A 20,451-nucleotide genomic window follows, 5' to 3' on the forward strand; every position below is an offset into this window, starting at 1 on the left:
AGAGCAAATCTCAACATATAACAAAAAGATGCCAAACTTACTATGGTTTAAATTTTGATTTAGTGCTTCCTCCCCACTCCTCCCCCATAAAAGTCATCCATAGTACTGCTTCCTCTAGTTAACTTGAGGCTAATCTTTGGCTTGATATCTCTAAGTCTGTCAATTTTGGAGTATGGGGGGGATCAGACCTGATAAATCTATGTGAGGTGCTTAATGGTGCCATGACTGACAGCTTCCCCCGGCCATTGGCTGGCTGCCTGCAGCTAAGCTTGTTGCTCAATAAGTGGTAACATAAAGGAAGTAAATCAACTTCATGTCGCTTATCTCTGTCAGCAAGATTTTCATCTTCCCAGAATAGAGAATTGTGGAGCTTTGACACATGCAGCCAAGAATGTCATCTAAGCATGTCTCCAGAACGGAGATTGGGTTTTGAGGCCCGGAGGTATATGTGATGTTGCCTCAGCATAGTCTCTCTTTAATGAATGTGATGAGCATTCTTCTGAAACTCGGTATACTATGTTAAGGAATGATCTTAACATGACTTTCATATACATTGAACAAAATGGGATGCAGAGGGAAGCTACACTGACACTCTGGGTGTTGTCCCAAAATTGTCCATCCCTGCTAGTTTCAGTGGAGTCTTTATTTAAGTCTGGAGGAAGTCAAGGGCTTTTTCTTAGACACATTGGAAGTCTCATAATAACAGCAAGGCATGTCATTAGTATCAAAAACTTTACTAAAGGCTACAGAGATCCAGGGTGACCAACATGACCACCTGATTTTGATCTTCTACCAGCTAGAGATTGCATATGATACCTTCCAGTGAAGTGTGAACCCCACAAGAATGCTAGAATTCACACAAGAACCTAGGAATTAAGGTAAAGCTGAGATGAAAGACCACATTTTTCTAAATGTTGATCCCACAAAAGGGAGATCATAAGACAGAAGAAAATGGTAAGTAACTCAGCATTGAACAATAGTTTCTTAAGTAGAACCCCTAAATGTATTTTTATGAAAAAGTAGAGCCAGTTAGCAAATGTCTACTGCCTTCAACTGCTGATTCTTGAAGGTCTTAATTTTGGAATTTAGCTGACATTGTTCCCCCTTCTTCCAAGTGACTTTGGGATGTTATGACTATCCTTAATTTTCCTTATTATTTCTTCCTTTAAATCTTTTCATATGTTTCAAATGACCATCTATGTGGAGTCTTCTGTTCTTCAGATGCCAGTCATGGGGCTTCTGGACATAATTTATTTTCTGCTGGCATATGAGGAAGGCTGAAGTGGGAACCTGGATTTGGATCCTAGGTTGACAGTGTTTGACAGAGTGTTGAGGTGCCGTTTAATGACAGATTTGATTTTGAGCTAGATATAAGAATATTAAAAAATTATTTGAAATCATAATGTCTCTTTATTTTTGCCCTTTTCTAACTGAAAGGTGTCAAAATGTATTTGGAACAACTTTGGCAATACTAAGAGCAGATCACTCATGGATTTATATTGTCAGTCTTAATATGAATGTTCATGGTGCTGAAAGTGCTGCATGTAGCACCTCTGTAATATTGTAGCTGAAGTGCACATAAATATATGTCATGAGTATAAAAAAATCTAATTTTTTATAGAAGTTTAATGTTTAAAAAACCCAAACTGTTCTCTGGCTATTTTATAACCTTCCTCTCCACCATAGAGCATTATGCAGAATTGGTAGTGATGAGTCTTTGGCCTGTTTCCTGCTTGCCTTGGGGTTTACTGAATATCCTTTTACATTGAGCCATCTAGATTCCTTGGTAGGTTGTTTAGTTTGCCCCCCTGGTGCCATTATTTATCATTCAATATCTTTTAAAGTTTGCCTGAAGATTGTGGTGTCCTACTCTAAGAAAAAATAGTTTGCTCACTGATGACATGTACCCTGACTTAGGCATTGCTGTGCTTAACTTCTGAGCACCTGCCCCAGGAGGGCAATTCAGAATGACCCAGTTAAGCACCCATTGTCCCCACTGAGTTAATGGAGAGACTTTGGAGATGCCTAAGGATGATTCAGGCTTAGAGACTTACTCACTCTGCTCCACGAATAAGGAGTAGAAAGTGCCTCCAAAGAGTCATTCAGAAAGCTGGGATGTGTCTAGAGATGGCCATTAGGAAATGCTAAAATATAAGTGTGCGTCTGAAGCCTCTTCTCTCAGGGACCAGATGCTTCACCCATACTATTCATTAGACCAGGGGTACTAAACCCCTGCCCTGCAGGCCAGATCCAGCTGTTAGACCAATGTGTCTGCCTGTGGTGATCCTCAAGGATCTGGAAATTTGGTGGTGGAGCATGGTGGCAATTACAGTTGCCACCTCTCCTTCACCACTAGATTTCTAAGCCCTGTGAGCCACATAATACAGCTTTGTGTTCAGGGCCAGGGAAGCGGGCCTGATCCAGTGCCAGCAGGGTTGGGGCTGGGACTAGGGTCATGGGTGGGTGTGGATCTGAATTGGTGCATGTGGGTCTGGGGCCAGGGTAGTGGGCTTGATCTGGCATGCTCAGGGCTGGGACCCAATCCTGTGTGGACCTAGGGCCATAGGCGCAATATGGTGCATGGGACCAAGGCCCAATTTGGTATGCATTGGATTGGGCCCCTGCTTCACACATTGCCAGATCAGGCCTGCAGACTAGCTCTACACTGCTCATCTGGTCTGTGGGGCCAAACATTTTGGCACCACTGCATTAGATCCATTCATTCATTTCATAACATCAGTCTCATTAGCTGAGACAGCTGCATCTAATGGATTTCTGAAGCTAGGGAATGCACCATGTGTGACGGTGGTGCCTACCTTTTACCCCATATCCTAGTGCAGGGCTGTCCAATGGGAACTTAACATGTGGCCTGTGGACCCCGACCCCTACTTCTCCCCTGCTGCAATGCAGGGGCGAATCCAGGGGTCCATGCACCCTTCTGGGTGCGGGCCGCATGATGCTGGCACAGCCCATGCAGTGGGGAGGATTTCACAGGAGGGCTTCCTCACTTGAGTGTGGCCCACAACAAAGTTGAACAACCCTGGCCTAGTGTTTGTTTGGAGCAGTCACCCAGGAAATGGGAAACCTGGTTTCTAGGCTCTGATCACCCTGAAGGGATATGAACCCATACTGCTGATTTCTCAGCCAAGTACCTGGCTCTGAAAGCAAGCATGCTGTAGAATCATCAAGGGGACTGTTGGCTGCTTTTTTTTTTTTTTTTGAAGGTTGGCAGCTGAACAGCCAAAAGCACAAGAATCGTGGGATCAGAATGAGAACAGGTAAGACAGTTAGCTTATGTAGTCTCATGGCTATTGTACTCCTCTGGAAGAGAGGACAGACTTCCAGTCTGCACACCTTCACTTGCCTCAAACACTGAAATATTTTTCACTAGTTCCCATTGTTGTATTAGAACAGACTATTATTAGGCTTGGCAGAATTCGATTTTTCCTTTTGATGGCTAAAATTGATGTTTATTTTTAAGTATTTATTTTGATTTTTATCAGTTGAATTTTTCAAGATTGTGCAAAATTAGAACTTGAGCTGCTGCCAAAGGAGCAATGTGCAGGCAGCATAGCTGGGGCTCCCTCCACCCTGGGCTGCCGTGTGTGTGTGTGTGTGTGTGTGTGTGTGTGTGTGAGCATGCACATGCTTGGAACCTCCTGTCCTGGATTTCCTTACCCCCATCCTGGATTTTTTTTTTTCTTATGTTCCTTTTCTATAAATTTAAATTATTACCAATGGAAATATGTTTTCATTGGTCTATGTGAGGTGAAATCGATGTTTAATGATAAAAATTGAATCCTGCTAAGCCTAACTATTACATATAAAACTGCTACAAGGTGCTAGTGTAGCAAAATAAGCAATACAACTCTCTTATTCAGTACAGTGCAAATCTAAATGCAGAAAATGGGAAATCTCAGTAAAATTTATTCTAAGTGGATGACTGAACACAAGCAAAATTTTTTTGGGGGATATTCACCTATATGACATTATGTAAAATGTTTAGTCCATAAAAATCTAATTGGTTAGCAGTTCATAGTATGTTGTCCGGTACAAGTTGATGTGTTTGTTTCTTGCTTCTCAAATCACAAAGAATATATTCCTTCACTTGATGGATGAAATGGCAGTTCTAAGAGTATATCATCTCAGTTTGGAGAAATTCAGGTTTCTAACAGCTCTTTGATTTTTTTTTTTTTTTTGTGTTTGTTATGGAAGAAACTGAAAAGTTTCATAAGATCAGAGGAAAGTAGGACTGGAAGGCACCTCATGAGGTTATTTAGTTCAGCCTGCTCTTGATGGCAGAAGCATCCCGATTAGACCATCCTAGCAAGTATCTGTCCAACCTCCCTCTTGAAGATTTCCAAGGATGGAGATTCCACAATTTCTCCAGGCAGCCTGTTCCACCAGCAGGCAGGGACCGCATCCAGGCAGACCTGGATAGGTTGGCGAAGTGGGTGGATCTGAACAGGATGCGGTTCGACAAGGCCAAGTGCAGAGTGCTGCCCCTGGGGAGAGGGAACCAGCATTATGGCTATAGGTTGGGGGCTGCCCCTCTCGGCAGCACAGAGGCAGAGAGGGATCTTGGAGTCAGGATTGACTCCAGGATGAATATGAGTTGCCAATGCGACGAAGCAATAGGCAGAGCCAACCGCACCCTGTCCTGCATCAACAGGGGCATCACTAACGGGTCCAGAGAGGTCTTGCTCCCCCTCTATGCGGCGCTGGTCAGGCCGCGGCTGGAGTCCTGTGTCCAGTTCTGGGCGCCGCACTTCACGAGGGATGTGGAGACCCTGGAGAGGGTCCAGAGGAGGCCACTCATATGGTTGAGGGCCTCCGTGGCCAGCCCTATGAGGAGAGGCTGAGGGACCTGAATCTCTTCAGTCTCCGCAAGAGGAGACTGAGTGGGGGATCTACAACCTTCTCAGGGGCCAGCAGCAGGGACTCGGGGAAAGTCTGTTCACCAGGGCCCCCCTTGGAGTCACCAGGAACAATGGCCACAAGCTGAGGGGGATAGGTTTAGGTTAGATATTAGGAAGAACTACTTCACGGTAAGGGTGGCCAGAGCCTGGAAGAGGCTTCCCAGAGAGGTGGTGCTCTCCCCTTCCCTGGAGATCTTCAAGAGGAGACTGGATAGGCACCTGGCTGGGATCTTATGACCCCTGCCACCCCCAGTGCTCCTTCCTGCCCATGGCAGGGGGTCGGACTAGATGATCTGTCGAGGTCCCTTCCCACTCAATGACTCTATGATTCTGTGAATGCTTGATCACCTTATAGTCAGAAAGTTCTAATCTCCAGCCTAAATTTCCTCTGTTGCAGCTTGAGGCCACAGTTTCTAGTCCTTTCCCCTGTGTCCACAGAGAAAATCCCATCTCCATCCTCTCTATAATCACCCTTCAGGTATTTGAAGACTTATCAAATCCCCACTCAGGCTTCTCTACTCCAAACCAAGTAACCCTAGTTTGTTCAGTTTTTCATACTAAGTAATGCTTCCCAGGCTGCTAATAATTTTTAGCACTTTTCCCAGTCTGTCCACATCCTTCTTGAAGTGTAGGGCCCAGAAGTGGTCACATGGCTCCAGGTGAGGCCTCACCAGTGCTGAGTAGAGCAAAAGAACCCTGTTAATACAACCCAATATGCTGTTGGCTCTTTTGGCAACAAGAACATGCTGCTGGTTTATATTCGTTTTATGGAAACCCCATGTCCTCCTCTGAAGTACTGTAGCTTAGCCAGTCATTCCCCAGTGTGTATTTCTGCATGCAATTATTCCGTCCCAAGTGCAGGACTTTGCACTTGTCTTTACTGAATCTTCCCTGATTGATTGAGGATCATTTTTCCAGTCAATGAGGTTAATCTGAATCCTAACCCTGTTTTCCAGAGTGTCTGCAACTCCACCCAACTTGGTGTCATCTGCAGTTTTTCTAAGCATGCCCTCATCCAAATGATTAATGATGTTAAACAATGCCAGACCCAGGATGGACGCTGGGGAACTCCACTGATACCTCTGGGGAACCCCACTTGAGTGTTTTCCATACCTCAGAAGGCTTGCATCAACGAAGAAATCCAACATTTCCTCAAATGTGCAAGTGTAGCCTTTGGATGCCTGAGGAAATGGCCGTTCGAAGATTGTGATGACAGATCCAAAACCAAGCTCATGGTTTATCAAGCAGTTGATAAATTACCTTACTGTATGAAGGTGAGACATGGGCAAAGTACAGGAAACACCTTAAGTCACTGGAGAGGTATCATCAACACTGCCTGCGGAAGATTCTTTGTGTCTAGTGGGAAGACATGCACCAACATTAGCCTCTTCTCACGAGCATCAAGTTGATGATCATCTGACATCAACTTCACTGGGCTGGCCACATCATCTGAGTGTCTGACTCCAGCCTCCTGAAGCAGGTTTTATTCTCTCACCTCAGTCAAAGCATACATTCAAGAGGAGGGCAAAGAAAACACTTCAAGGATGTTCTCAAGGCTAACTTGAAAAAGTGCAACATCAATATTAACTCATGGGAGACTATTGCCCAGGGCCATCCCTAATGGAGGAAGAGTCTCAGGGGGACAAGGATCTCAGTACTTTGAAACCGTACAACAAGAACAGAAGGTGGAAAAGTGGGAGCAACAGAAACAGCATGTCATGAACCGAATCAAGAATCTAGAACCACCGACCTCACACGGAAACGCGTGCATGAGTTGCAACAGAGTTTTTTGATTCTGGGTTGGCTTCATTGTCCATCTTCAGACCTACAGATGAAGCAGTCGTGGAAGACAGTCATCCTTGACTGTGAGGGATTGCCGATGAAGTAGAGTTTATCTACATCTGAGTTAACTCTAGGGGGGTTCCCCTGGACATATCCAATGCTAAGTCAAGCAGGTTCCGATGCTAAGTCAAGTGGTTTCAAAGACATTTATGGCTGGTATTCAGAGAAATGTTATGGTGATATACACAGTGGGAGCATTGTGTATATCACCATAACATTTCTCTGAATACCAGCCTTAAATGTATTTGAATTTGGGGTTACAGATTTCTTTTTTTTCAGTTTTCAACCTAAGAGGCATTTAGAACCACAACTCTGTTTTTAAATTTGTAAGCAAGGATTTAAATATGTAATATTTTCATTAACGTTCTAATTAGGAACAGGTAAACAAATATCTAAGCATCTTCACCAAAAAAACCCGATCTGCGAAAGGTGAGAGAGCTGAGTTGGTGTCAGGATATCAAGAGATTTACATTTTAACCTCATGTTCTGGTGTCATAACAGGTTCATGAACTTTTGAAGCACGTTCCTCAGCAGAGGGCATGGAAAATGATGGTGGCCCTTCTCTTGCTACTTGCCTGCACTTCAGAGATGAAGAATAAGTGAAGTTACAATATGCTGACCTTAAAAGCTTTGAGATGTGACACAGTTTTGCATTCAGCAGACTCTGCAGTTTTTTAGCCAGGTGTTTCTAGAGCTGATCTTTTCTTGTACCCTGGAATAACTAGTCCAACCTCCCTCTGAGACTGTCTGTTTGTGCCTCGTTCTTTCTTATTGGGCAGCCGCATGGGGCTGAAAGTTGCAACTGAAAATATTTACATTTTTATAAATAGCAACTATAATACTCATAATTTTGCGTATGTTTTAGCCTCATTAATTTTTAAGCACTTTTACAGTGTTTTAACATTTTGGTGCTTAAAAACAGACAAATGTTTGAGTGACTTCTTTTTCTCCTCCCCAGTAGGGATGGCTTAGTAGGATCACTGCCTTTTTTCTTCCACTGAAAGGACTTTCACTTGGTAAAAAAAGAAATTAAAGTGCTTGGTTTCAAAGGCAGCCCTCCTTTCAAGCTCTGGCAGGCTCTCGGAGACGGTAGGTTCTACAGGTGAGTGCTCTCTGATATGAATTCTGAGAGCTGACAACACAAGTGTAGTAGGTGAAAGACTGCTAAAATTAACCTCAAGATGACAAATGTGCCAAGTTAGGAATATCATTTCTTAAGAATAAAAGGAAAATGTTTCTGAAAAATGTCATGTACGTATCATGTGTGAGCAATATTCCCATCATCAATATAGTGAAGCACTATTAATAAATCTGTATTATTTAAAAGCTATTTCAAGGCAGACAAAAGGAAAGGGGAGAAACATGCCAGGCATGTTTAGAATATCTTGTAAACATTTTTCTTAGAACATATGTTAGTGATAGCAGAGTCCTACTGGGCCAGGTTTTCAGTGACGAGGAGCCCACTTAAGTGTATAAATATGTTTTCATTTGGGTACACATTTACTGTACTCAGATATGAAAATTTCGGCATACAAGTGCATGTGTATTTTTGCAAAATTGGACCTTTTTAGCATATTTTGTTTACCTTGCTAGATTTGTGTGGTGCTCTGTATGGAAAGAAAAAACATTGAAGCCAGTATTTCTCAACCTGTGGATTGTGACTGAAAAGTGGGTTGCAAAAATATATGAAAGGGTCATGAACAAACTTTAAAAATGAATCAACATATTTAAAATTGATTTTCCTTTAAAAGAGAAAAACATGGGAAACCATGGGTTTTCCCTTGCAGGCTGGCAGAGTTCCAGGGGCTGGTTGGGCCCCACCATGCTCCCCCCCCCCCGCCCCATACACTAGGGGACTGGGGCATAGGGGTGAGGGGCAGCGGGTTGGGAGTGAGGAGAGTACTGGGAGGACCAGGGGGCTGTTTTCTACTTAAACTGTTTGCTGGGTTGGGACTGGCCTTCGATGTTTACAAATAAAAAAGGTTGAGAACCGCTGATTTAAGCTACAAGTTGAGGCGAGTTGAGGTCACCTTTCTTGTGCTTGTGATGATTTCTGTCTGGCCATTAGCCTAAAGAAGACAGTAGTCATGGGTCAACAAGTTGACTGCCCTCCCAAAGTTAGAATAGGGGATGAAAACCTGGAAGTGGTTGAAAAATTCACTTATGTGGGCTCCACTGTCTTGCAAAATCTTGGCTTGGAAGCTGAAATTAATGCTCACATTGCAAAGGCAAGCAATGCCATGGTTGAACTTCAAAATAGAGTTTGGAAAAACAGAGTGCTCACTCTGTTGACAAAGATGTTCATCTACAGTGCCTGCATACTTAGCTTTCTATTGTACAGCAGCAAAACCTGGATTCCTTATGCCAAGCAAGAAAGAAACCTAAACAGTTTCCATTTTCGATGTCTCTGCCATATTCTGGGCATAACATGGAGCTTCAAAATCTTCAACTCTGCTGTTCCAGAACAGGCCAAGATACCCACTATGTTTGTGCTCCTGAGACAGAGATGCTTCTATTGGCTAGGACGTGTGAAACCATATGAGCGATGCCCGAATCCCCAAAGATGTATTGTACGGTGAGGTGACCACTGGCAAACCTCAACTTGGATACCCAAAACTCCATCTTGTGGGTGTCTTCAAGAAAAACCTTTGTGAGCTGCACATCGATGGCCAATGCTGGGAATCAATTGCTTTGGACTGCTGTGAGTGGAAAGCCACCATGAATCAGGGCCTACATTGCTTCCAGATGGAGAGGGTCAATGATGAGCTAGAGAAGAGGCGTCAGAGGCAGGCAGGACAAAACAGTACTTGGCATGCCAGTTCAAGCTCAACTGAGTTTGTATGTGCAGCTTGCTGGAGGGTTAGCCTGTTACGCATTGGACTCCTCAGCCACTCAAGAAGCTGTGGTGGAACCTGGTAACCTACCGAGGGCACAATCCCCATGGTCTCCGAAGACTGATGGCTGCCAGTGAATGAATGACGAGGTGAAAGAGGGCCAAGGTATAGGCAAGTTTTTCTTTTTCAGCTAAATACAGGGAAGAAAAGAAGATATCAATGTGAATGATCTAGAGAAGAAATGATGGAATTTTGTGTCTATTCTTAGACAAGGTGGCTAAAGAAGACAGAGCTGAACACTAAAGTTGTGAGTCTGAAGATAGCGAAGAGGAAGTTTACAAGAGAGGTAGAGAAGAGAAAATTTGGCAAGCACGATGAGGGGTTCATTTTTTACCATGGTTTAGCGTGGGGTGGCTGGAAGAGATTGAATTCCAAGGAAATGTCAGCGATTATAGTTGGGATTATTCAAGGGAAAATTATTTTGGGATGGAAAAATAGATTTAGGAGTGAATGGCGCAGATATAGTGGTTGAAACAGTGAAAGTGGATCAGATTATGGACAGTTAGCTACAATAAGTTTTTTAAAGCAAAAAGAGGAGATAGAACATAGAAACCTAAAGGTGGCACAGACTGATAAGGGACAATGGAATTGGAAGAGCTGCTGAAACAGCAGTTGTACAAATAGGAGAACTAAGAAAATAGAGATTCAGGAGAAGCCCAAGGAATAAAGATATTTTCACAGTTTCTTCTGAAAAACTGGATACTTGCCAACAGTACCAGATTATATGGAATGGTTTGATCTAGAGCTGGAGTACTGCGTCCGGTTCTCGGCACCACACTTTAACAAGGGCGTGGTAAAGCTTGAGAGAGTCCAGAGAAGGGCCACCTCTAGGATCAGAGACTTGTGTGGCAAGCCATATGAGGAAAGGCTGAGGGATCTGGGACTCTTCAGCTGAAAAAAAAGAAGGCTGAGAGGGGAGTTGGTAGCAGCTTACCACTACATCGGAGGCATACATCAAGGGCTCAGTGAGCAAATGTTCACTAGGGCACCCTTGAAGAAAACTAGGAGTAATGGTCACAAACTCCTGGAAGATAGTTTCAGGCTCTACATTAGGAAAAACTCCTTCACAGTCAGGGTGTCCAGACTGTGGAATAAGCTCCTTCCAGAGGTGGTTGCAGTCGCCTACCCTGGAAATCTTCAAGAGAAGACCAGATGGTCACCTTGCTGGCATCACCTGACACCAGTTATCTTTCCTGCTTGGTGCAGGGGGCTGGACCCGATGATCTTCTGAGGTCCTTTCCAGCCCTACAATCTATGAATCTAGAGTAGAAGCTCCCATTTTCTTGCTATGGTAAAGGGGGGAAATTGATGGATTGTGTTGAAAGATAGAGGTAGAGGAGAGGTCCTTGGTTCTGATAGGATGTCATTAGTTATATTGGTAAGAGCAGTTTTAGTGAAGTAGAGGAGGCAAAAATTGAATTACAGACTATTCGAGAGGAGAGGTAATCAGGATAATCAAAGTAGACTTAAAATAGTTCCAGTAGCAATTTTTATGTGAGATCTTTTTGTTCTCCTGTTGAAGTTTGCTTGATGGCCTTTTCAGCGAGGGGAAAACTGATTCTACACAAAATGTAGGAAAAATACATGTTTTTCTAATGTTTTCCAATTACAGCAATGCTGGATGTGGTTTTTATTATAGGGTGTACTACAGTATTTTCAGACTTGAACACAATTTTAAAATTGTGGTCTTTTAAGAGTTGGGAGGTTGTATGGAAAAGTGTGGGCAAGTCTACTTTCTTCTGTTGGCTCATATCATTTGTACCACCTACATGATACATGGACTAGATTTGTCCCAATTTATTAGGTGCTCTAATGTTGCTCACAAAACTTTTACATGCTGATAGTTAAACGTTCACTGATTAAACAAGCTACATTGCCTGGCCTGCTAATAAATTGGGGACTTAATTTTGTAGTGCTTCCCATTTGTTTCTTCATTGCAAATATAAATTCATTTTCTGTTGCAGGAAAGGCAATGGATTTTAGAGTCTTCATTTATTTGTTCTTTGTGTAACATTTTTAAGTTGCTGAATAGTTTTATGTTTCCAACCAGAGAGTTTTGGGTTTGTAAAATAAAACTAAGTAATGTTTAGCTTTCACAGGTTTTTATACTTTGTCTATAGTTCAGTTCTCATAGTTTTTATTGTTTATTACTATGGTGGCAGCTTATGGTCCTGATCAGGGTGCTATTATGGCAGGTACTTTATATATAGTGTATTAGTCTTGTAGTTGTGATAGTGCAGGGCATATGCTGAAAGCAATATTTATTTATTAATATCTTGTGGGATCCAACTGTATAAACACATTTTTTTAGAGAGATGTGTTTGTGCAGTGCCTGAAGGCTTATAAAAGTATACGTATGTGAGACAACCATTGACAGATAAGACAGATGTCAGGTAGAGGGGATAAGAAAAGCAACTGAACAAGACTAGTTAGTTAAGTAGGAAGTGTCAGTACACCAACCGATCTGTTTTGTGAGAAATGGTGAGCATTACAGTATTTACAAAAGTTGCCAAAGCTCAATTTTCTTTTTTTAAATCTAACAGAACAAACCAAGTTCCAAGGTTGAATATTCTTTAAGGAATCTGTTCTGTTGGGATCTACCCCATTTTAAATGAATACAACTTCAGTTCAGTTGCCTCTCCTAATCATGGAGTTGGAAATATTGTATGAGGAATGGAGTGGTTTGGTCCCAAACTACTTTGGACTATATATGAATGCCAGTATTCAAACTTGTTTCTTATGTGTCTATAGTTAAGAGCCTCAGTGTCTAATCATTAGGTTTTTTGCTCTTGATGCTAATTCAGTTTTACCAGGTCAGATGCCTAGGACTGTGATGCCCATTTTCTGGCCTCTTGGGCTGGAGGAGTGGCAAGCATTGGTCTGTGAGCTGGATGCCATATGGGGCTGGCATGTGAGGTCAGTCTCTGGGTGTCTGGCCCCTCACGCCAGTTCCAGCTGCATGCTGACTTGACCCTATGTGCTCAGATTTGGCCATGTGCCAGCGTGTTCTAACACGGAGGGCTGTGTTATCTAGCTTGCAGGGCTTCCCAAAGGTCCAGAAATTAGACAGCAGTGGGGCAGAATTTAATGTTGCCACTGTCCCCCCACCACCAAATTTCTGGACCTGTGGGGAACCCTGTGGATTAGTTAACATGGTGTCATGGGCCAGATCTGTGGGCTGGAATTTGAGCACCACTGGCCTAGGATCACTATCTATAGGTAATGGAAAGACTTCAAAGACTCTTAAAAGGTGATACAGATTTAGCCATTTAGGAGTGGTACGTGTCTCCAAAGAGCAATTCAGGAAGCTTGGAGACAGCTGATAGGAATATTCAACATGGCCGTATGATTAAATTCTGCTCTTCTTAGGAGCTTGTGTGGTTGATCCATACTATCCAGTAAACACCTCCATTTCCACTTCACTGTATCTACTCTCACTTCTGAAAATGAGCTCTGAAGATAGGGGCAGTCATGGTGTCATGGTGGGGTACCACTCTTCTTTTGCTCAACTTAAGTGCCTAAGGAACCAGTTTGTGTCCTTGCTTCAAATCCTTCCCTAAGAAGAGGAGGTTATGCCCATTGAGCTAGTGAGTATAATTTAAACATTATGGGAAGTGTAGTCCCTTTGTAATTGACTGTGTTTATTAAGGAAAGTACATACTTAAAAAAAAAGTTGACGCTACTTTGGCAGATAGGTTATAGATGAGAGTGAAGTCAATTCTTAATTCTCTGCAGTAAACAAACTCCTGTTGTTCAGCATGTGTCTTGAATATAGTTCTAAATGTGACTTCATTAAATTTTAAAAGGCTTGCAATATATGGAGAAAATTTACATTAAAATGAACTTTGCATATTGAGTAGTTTCTCCTATGAATCCTTTATCAAGAACTTCTGGTTTTGAATTAACAAGTGACGATTTTTGCATCTTGGGACGTGTGCAGTTTGTTAAAAATCACTGTTTTGTATTAGACAACTGGGACCAACTTTAGTTTTTAATTTAAAGTTGATTCCTAACAATGGGTGTGCTGGCAAGAATCATTAGCTTTCGTGGCGGAGTTAAGAAAGTTAAAAATGTGACTTAGGCATGCAGACATTAATTTAAATCTATGTGACTCCCATTCTTGGAATCTTCCCATAGTTCTCGCAGCGTTGAAGGAAAGCCTAATATTATCAGAAGTATTTGGTACTTATTAAAATTATACATACGCCCTCCTTCAAAAGCATCTTGATTTATTGCAGGTTGTTCATGTGTCGCATGCGGACATTTTTAGAGAACAGATTTCTTATCACTGAACAGTGAATGGCTTCCAGTACTCCACAATCGCTGAGTAAAAATGTTTCTATCCATTGTAAAAGGTAGGAAACCATGAAATCTATAAGCCGATTTGGCAGATGAAGTGGTTGCTGGTGCCAAGATTTGGTTACTGACCCACAGTTTCCTGTTTTTAAATATATTAATTGATCCGCAAAGAGCATCTTTTGGAAACAAGAACTCAGACAGACTGGCACAGGCTGGAGCTCCGCCAAGACTGCTCGGGAAGGTTGCCATGCTGGGAGCGAGCGAGAGAGAGAGAACGAGCTGGGGAAAGAAAAAAAGGCAAGACTTGGCACAGCTCAGTCAAATCAGCTTCTTTTGTCTGCTTTCTCGGCTTGAGCTTCAGGAAAGAAAACCATCCTGGGGTACAGAAAAACTCAGAACTTTTTGGTTTTCAAACTTAGAAGGCTTTTTAAGTCTCTTGGGCTATTTGAAAGTGGTGGTACATTAAAAGATGCTCAGTCACCAGTGTTAAGGGAAATAAGACTTTTTTTTTAATGAAGCCTCCACAATGTCTGTCTATACATATGGGAAATACGGTATTTGATTTTTGTTATGTCTGATTAAATTGTAAGGGAGACAGGAGTAATTTGGAAGATTACAGAGGGAATATCTAAGTAAAAGGGAGAATTTTAATTTTTTGGGAAAAGAGGTTTCATCGACATTAAATCTGCTTTAAAACCAAATCTGACTTCCTTCGGAATATGTTCAGAATGGAAATTTCAGCCTTTTTTTCCACATATGCTACAGATATTAACTTTTAATGGAGCCTCCTTTTAAGATTTCATCTGACCCAGCAGCGAAGTAAGAGTAGAGACAAAGTTGTTTTATCTTAGTGTAAAAGAAAGTGTTTTCTTAAAGCAACAGTATTTATTTTTGCTACTTCATGCTGTCCCAGCTACATCCCCCAGCAATTAGTGATAAAATTGAAGACCAGCAGGGCAAGCCGAAGATACCCAGACAACGCCTGAAGGGCAAACAAGAAATGTGAGCATGCCTATTTTGTTGCTCTAAACATTTTCAGTATATATTAATAAAGGATATCCGAGTTTAGTGAATTCTCTCTTGGAGGAGGAAATGTAAGAGCTGGAGAAGAACTGACTTCTGTCAAGTGAGAGATGGTTTGAAGATGACAGAACTGAATTTGAACTGATCACATTGGAAAAACAAACTTTTGTTTGTGGTTACGGTACCTGTTTGATATAAATTGTGAAAAAATACCAGTCCTTTTCTTATGATTGGATTAAACAAGTCAGTAACGACTGAAGCGTGGATCCTTTATGATTTCAATAAAATTAAGGACTTGAAAATCCATTGATTGTTCTCAAAAAGTGCTTGCATTTTCAGTGAGACAAGCACCGTATTTCTGATTTTCATAACAACAAATACTAGTAGTATATTGCCTATTAGGCCTGGATATGGTTGGATTATACTACTTCTGCTCTGACCATCAGCTTTGTTGTTTCAGAGAGTAACTGTAAAGCATAGATTTTTATGGATCATCTTCAGTTATAGTAAGTATTCTGCTACCTTTAAAGAAAGATTGTTCGATCTGTAAGATTTGCAGCTTCCAACGTTCTGTAAGAGTAAATTTCCCATTCCTTACTTATAGATTGGAGAGAAGTAAGAACCCCCCCCCCCAGACAAACACATTCATGTGAGCAGTAAACATTGCAGTGTCTAAGGAAGAGTTTAAAAGGATCTGTGCTTTTTGTTTTAAATGTATATTCAGGGAGTAGTGAATGTTAGGATGCTGAAAATCATTAGATTTCTATGTGTGTGTGTGTGTGTGTGTGTGTGTGTGTGTATGTATATATAGAAGAATTTGGGTTACTTGTCTATTGCATTAAAATGGTTTCATAGCAATATGTCTCAGTGATTTACTATAAAAAACACATCTTATTAAAAGATGATAAAGGAGAACCAGAGTTAGATGCTAATATAATGAACGTACGGTTTACCGATTCTTTCTGCTTATTTGTGCTATTGTTTTTCTAAATAAGTATTTCCACCAAATGGTCTGCTTTGGATTGTAAAAGTAACAACCCTGCCTTTACAAATTGCTAAAACGTGTTATGTTCAACAGTTATTTGTTAAAATGGATGCTCGACAATAGATGACAAACTGATATTAGCTCAAAAGGACATGTTTGCATGAGTTTTGTTTCGCTTTCTGTGTGGTTAGCCAGTACATTGTTCGTTCTTGTACAAACATTAACAACATGTGATGCGATTATGGAAACAGAAAGATGTCTCAGTATGTACGTTTACTATGACAGAGTAACCCCTTTATCTGTCTTACCTCAAATAGTAAGCTAAATTTCTTATATGCCTTAGAAACAAATGTAGCCTCAATTTCTATCCTTTTTCGTAATTATACTTGAAAATGTAAACTTTTGGTACATGTCCATATAAGAAGATTTTTGTTTTTGTTTTGTGCGTTTCTTTTTTTTTTTTTTTTTTTTAAGCCCCTGTCCCAGTGTTTCTAGTGAGAGCTCTGAACATAAGAATAACCTTGTTTTCTAAATACGTGGACAATTCCATTAAAAATAATTCCGATCTTACAACTTGATCAATACGTAGTCTCTTAGTAATTCATTTAACAATATTTTTACAAATATTTCAACATGTGTTAATACTCCAATTTTAGTTTTAAAGTTTAATCTAATTTTGAAAAAACATTATTTATCTTTAGCAACTCCAGTAAGTTAATTCAACCGATACGTACATTTCCGAAGCGGGGTATGCCCCTTGTAACTTTCTTTTGGCCTACATAGCTAAAAAAGAAAGAGAGAGAGAAATTTTATCTTATGTATGCCAAAGATCTTCTGCTTGTAAAAGAAGAAACCCATTGCAAGTAAGGAAATCTCTGGTCCTGTAATGTTGATAGGTTTGTGCAAAAATTTAAGTTGTACCTGGAATTCGACATTAGAGCTTCCTGGATAATTTCAGTGTAGTAGCAGACGTTTTAAAACGTCTGATTTAATTATTAGTTGTATAAGTTTTAATAACTTGATTTTAAATGAACAGCTTGTATGTAATGAGCGAGTCAAAAATTAATATATTGTATTTTAAACTGTATAATTCCTTGAAGTAAAACTCTTAAGGGATGAATGTGGATATGAGGGTTTAGATAGGACTTGATACCTGTTATTAAATTACAGTCATAATATTGTTCCATATAACAGTTTTTTCCTTTCTACTGTCAAGGGGCTGATTCTGACCACAGCATACAGTAATGTAAAACAAGAGTAACTCCACTGAAGTCAATGGAGCTATCCTAGTGTAAAAGTAGAACATAATTAGAACTGGGCCATAAAGGCCTAATGCTGATGTTTAAAAAAAAATAGATTCATTTTAGAATTTGGATGCAGATGTACTGTTTTAACACAGATCTCTTTGAAGTTGACGAGCGCACATTTATGGGATTTAGACGGTTGCCCAGAATTTTCCACTTTGTTTGCCGGAGAGTCCTTTAACCGTGACTATTGAAGAAAGTAATCTGAGTTAATGTACAATGTATGCTGTATCCCAAAAGAATTGGCTACTTGGGTCTGAGATGAAGCCCCAGGAAGCACTGAAAAGTTCCTCAATATTCTACTCAGTCTGAGGATCAGGTCCTACTCAGGCTGAAGTGTGCCCATCAGGTTTTTTTTTAAGTTTTATATTTGAAGACTCTCTACATTTCTCCATTTTTTCATGACACAGTTTTTCTTTTTATAGCACATTAGAATGCAAAGTGTATCCTCATTTATTGCCTCTGTGCTGGGGTTGCTCTTACAGAATCATAGAAAAATAGGGATGAAAGGGACCTCAACCATTCTAGACAAAGGTGTATCCAACTTGCACTTAAAAACTTGCAATATAGAATTATTGAATTTTCATTATAATTATTCTGCAAACAGTGGGGTCCCCAGGGACCTGTATCGGGACCAGTGCTGTTTAACATATTCATCAATGATCTGGAAAAGGGGGTGAGTAGTGAGGTGGCCAAATTTTCTCATGGCAAAAAATTATTCAAGGTGGTAAAGACCAAGGCAGACTGTGAGGAACTACAGAAGGATCCGGGCATGACTGAGTGAATAAGCAATGAAATGGCAAGTGGAAATGCAATGTAGATAAGTGTAAAGAGATGCACCTGGGGAAAAAAATAACCCAGACTATATCTACATTATGATGAGCTCTACAGTAGCTGTTACCACACAGGAAAGAGATCTGGGAGTCCTGGTGGACAGTTTGCTAAACATGTCATCTCAGTGCTCAGCAGCCATCAAAAAGGCAAAATGGCATCAGGAACTATGTATCCTGAGAGTCATGGATACAGCCTCCGAATTAGAATTGAATGTTGGAGGCTGGAAATAAGAGGAATAGTGGAGAAAAGCCCTGGTCATACCCAGTTCACTCTCTCTTTCAGCACTCTCAGCCACTGTGTGACACAGGAGGCTGGGCAAGATGGACCTATGGTCTGACTTAGAATAAAAACATAAGAATGATCATTTACTGTATAATTTTTATTTTAGCCATGCATTGTTTGTCATTGTCCTCATTCATAGGATGGAAAGTAAAATCATAAATCGGGGGTTGGCAGCGTTTTTGGGCACAGTGTCAAAAACACCTGCAACCCCGACTCATATAAGATGTTGGTGTGCCAGAGCGAATGGTGTGGGAGCCGCGAGATGTCCAATCCTTGTTGTGGCAGTGCAGACCTGGTCCCTTCCCTGCTATCTGCCCAGAGGCACATGTGCCAAGCAAAATGCCTTTGCATGCTGCACTCTGGCACCCATGCCGGGGGTTGCCGATGCCTGCCATAAGCCCTTTTCTAATATTGCAGCTAAAAGTCTTTGAGCCAATCTTTCCATGTTTGGGAGTGGTTGTGGTTTTTCAGGTTTTCTTAAAACTACACCTTATCAGAATCGTCTCAGCTTCCAGTAAAATTATGTGTTTATCCCTATTGCCAGGTCTGTTACATGGGCCCTTGAATTAGAAAACCTGGGCATGTAATGCAGACAAGCACCGAACAAAATTGGGATTGGCAGGTTAGATGGGCCTCTGGAGGTGGTAAATTGTCTCTAGTGCAGTCTTTGGGTAGCAAAGAAAAAAAAAATTGTTCCTGAACGTACATGCACCTAGATACAGATTTTTATTTATTTCATTTTCCTTAAAAATAATTTACCCACTGCTCTGTGTGCATATACAGGGCATGTATAAATGGATATAGCTGCATTGATTTCAGTAGAATTGTGCCAGTTTGCATCAACTGAATGTATCCCCAGCTATCTTTTTTATGTCTGTAATATTAAGGGAGGTTTTAGTTGTGGATTTTGGCCATACTGGGCGCATCTACACAAGATGTTTACTGCAGTTGCCTAATTAGATCCACAGTAAAACATCATTGTCTACACATGCAGACCTATTAGGCCGCAGTAAACTAATAAACGCTACCATAAGATGGTACTGTCCAACACAAGTACTAGCCTATGACAGCATTATGTAGCGTGCTGCACCACATGTGTAGATGCTGATGGGGCTGGCTGGGACACGGGGGTTCTTCAGTGCAGGGGCTCTCTGGTGGTTAGCCCTACATTGAAGCACCCTCATGCCCCAGCCAGCATGTTGAGCTGGCTGACCCCGGTGGCCCCCTGCCAACCAGGGCTGCTCTGCCTTGGCCCAATGTGCTGAGGTCCCGGGCGCATGTGTTAACACTGCACCTGGGAACAATAAACTCCAGCGTGAGCAGTGCTGGTGTTTTTTCAGTTAAATTAATTTAATGTGTAGACGCATCCACTATCTCTTTCATATTAAAACTACTGTATCACTGTTTCAACCTACTCCTCCCTTGTCTTAGCAAAAGCCTAGGAAAATGCAGAAGCTTGGTAGAGTGATGCCAACGTGTGGGCATGGGTGAACTAATTACCAGAGCGGCCAGACTCTGGTAGTGTAAATCCTATAAAAATCCTGTAAAATTTTACAAAATAAAAGCAAGTTCCATTTACAATCTCTTTAAGTTCCATTTACACTTTTGGAATCATATAATGAAGCCATAGTGTAAAAGATAATCTGTTTTTATATACATTATATCTAGACACTATAAACAAGTTTCCAGATATTAAGTGTACCCCAAGACCTATTGCTGTATTATGGTAGCATTTATACTGTAGGGGAGAGAGATTTGGATTGGCTACCACTGGTCTGAATTCTTAGATTTCAAAGAGTAGCAGTTGTTTTTCTAGACAAGAATGAATGAAAGGCAGTATTAAATCTTTATTGTATCTAGTAATTTATAAGGTAATTTGCACATTTCTGTATAAGCTCTTGTTCCAGTGCTACGCAATCTCAACTCTTTTTAGTCTTCTACTTGGAGAACAGAATGATAAGATGAAGAGAAAATGCATGCAAGAGTTCTTAATCTTTTGAACTAATGATCAAACATAGTTCTGATGATCCTGTCAAGCACCCTAAGATAACTACATTGTTAATGTGAAG

General features: G+C 41.1%; 1 protein-coding gene across 3 annotated transcripts in view; it reads left to right on the forward strand.

Moving 5' to 3' along the window:
- MSRA (methionine sulfoxide reductase A) overlaps positions 1 to 20,451 on the forward strand; it is a 471,175-nt gene that overhangs the window by 23,226 nt on the left and 427,498 nt on the right. Inside the window, exon 1 of one of the 3 annotated variants that reach the window (XM_090026838.1) lies at positions 8,701 to 15,483. The exons of the other annotated variants lie outside the window; for them this stretch is intronic. The gene's annotated coding sequence lies outside the window, so the exon portion shown is untranslated. Of the gene's footprint in view, positions 1 to 8,700; positions 15,484 to 20,451 lie in introns of those variants that run through there. 3 annotated transcript variants of the gene reach the window in all.

Source organism: Crocodylus siamensis, chromosome 1, assembly GCF_052110815.1.
Source record: "Crocodylus siamensis isolate JL-2025a chromosome 1, ASM5211081v1, whole genome shotgun sequence".
In the NCBI taxonomy this organism is placed as follows: Eukaryota; Metazoa; Chordata; order Crocodylia; family Crocodylidae; genus Crocodylus; species Crocodylus siamensis.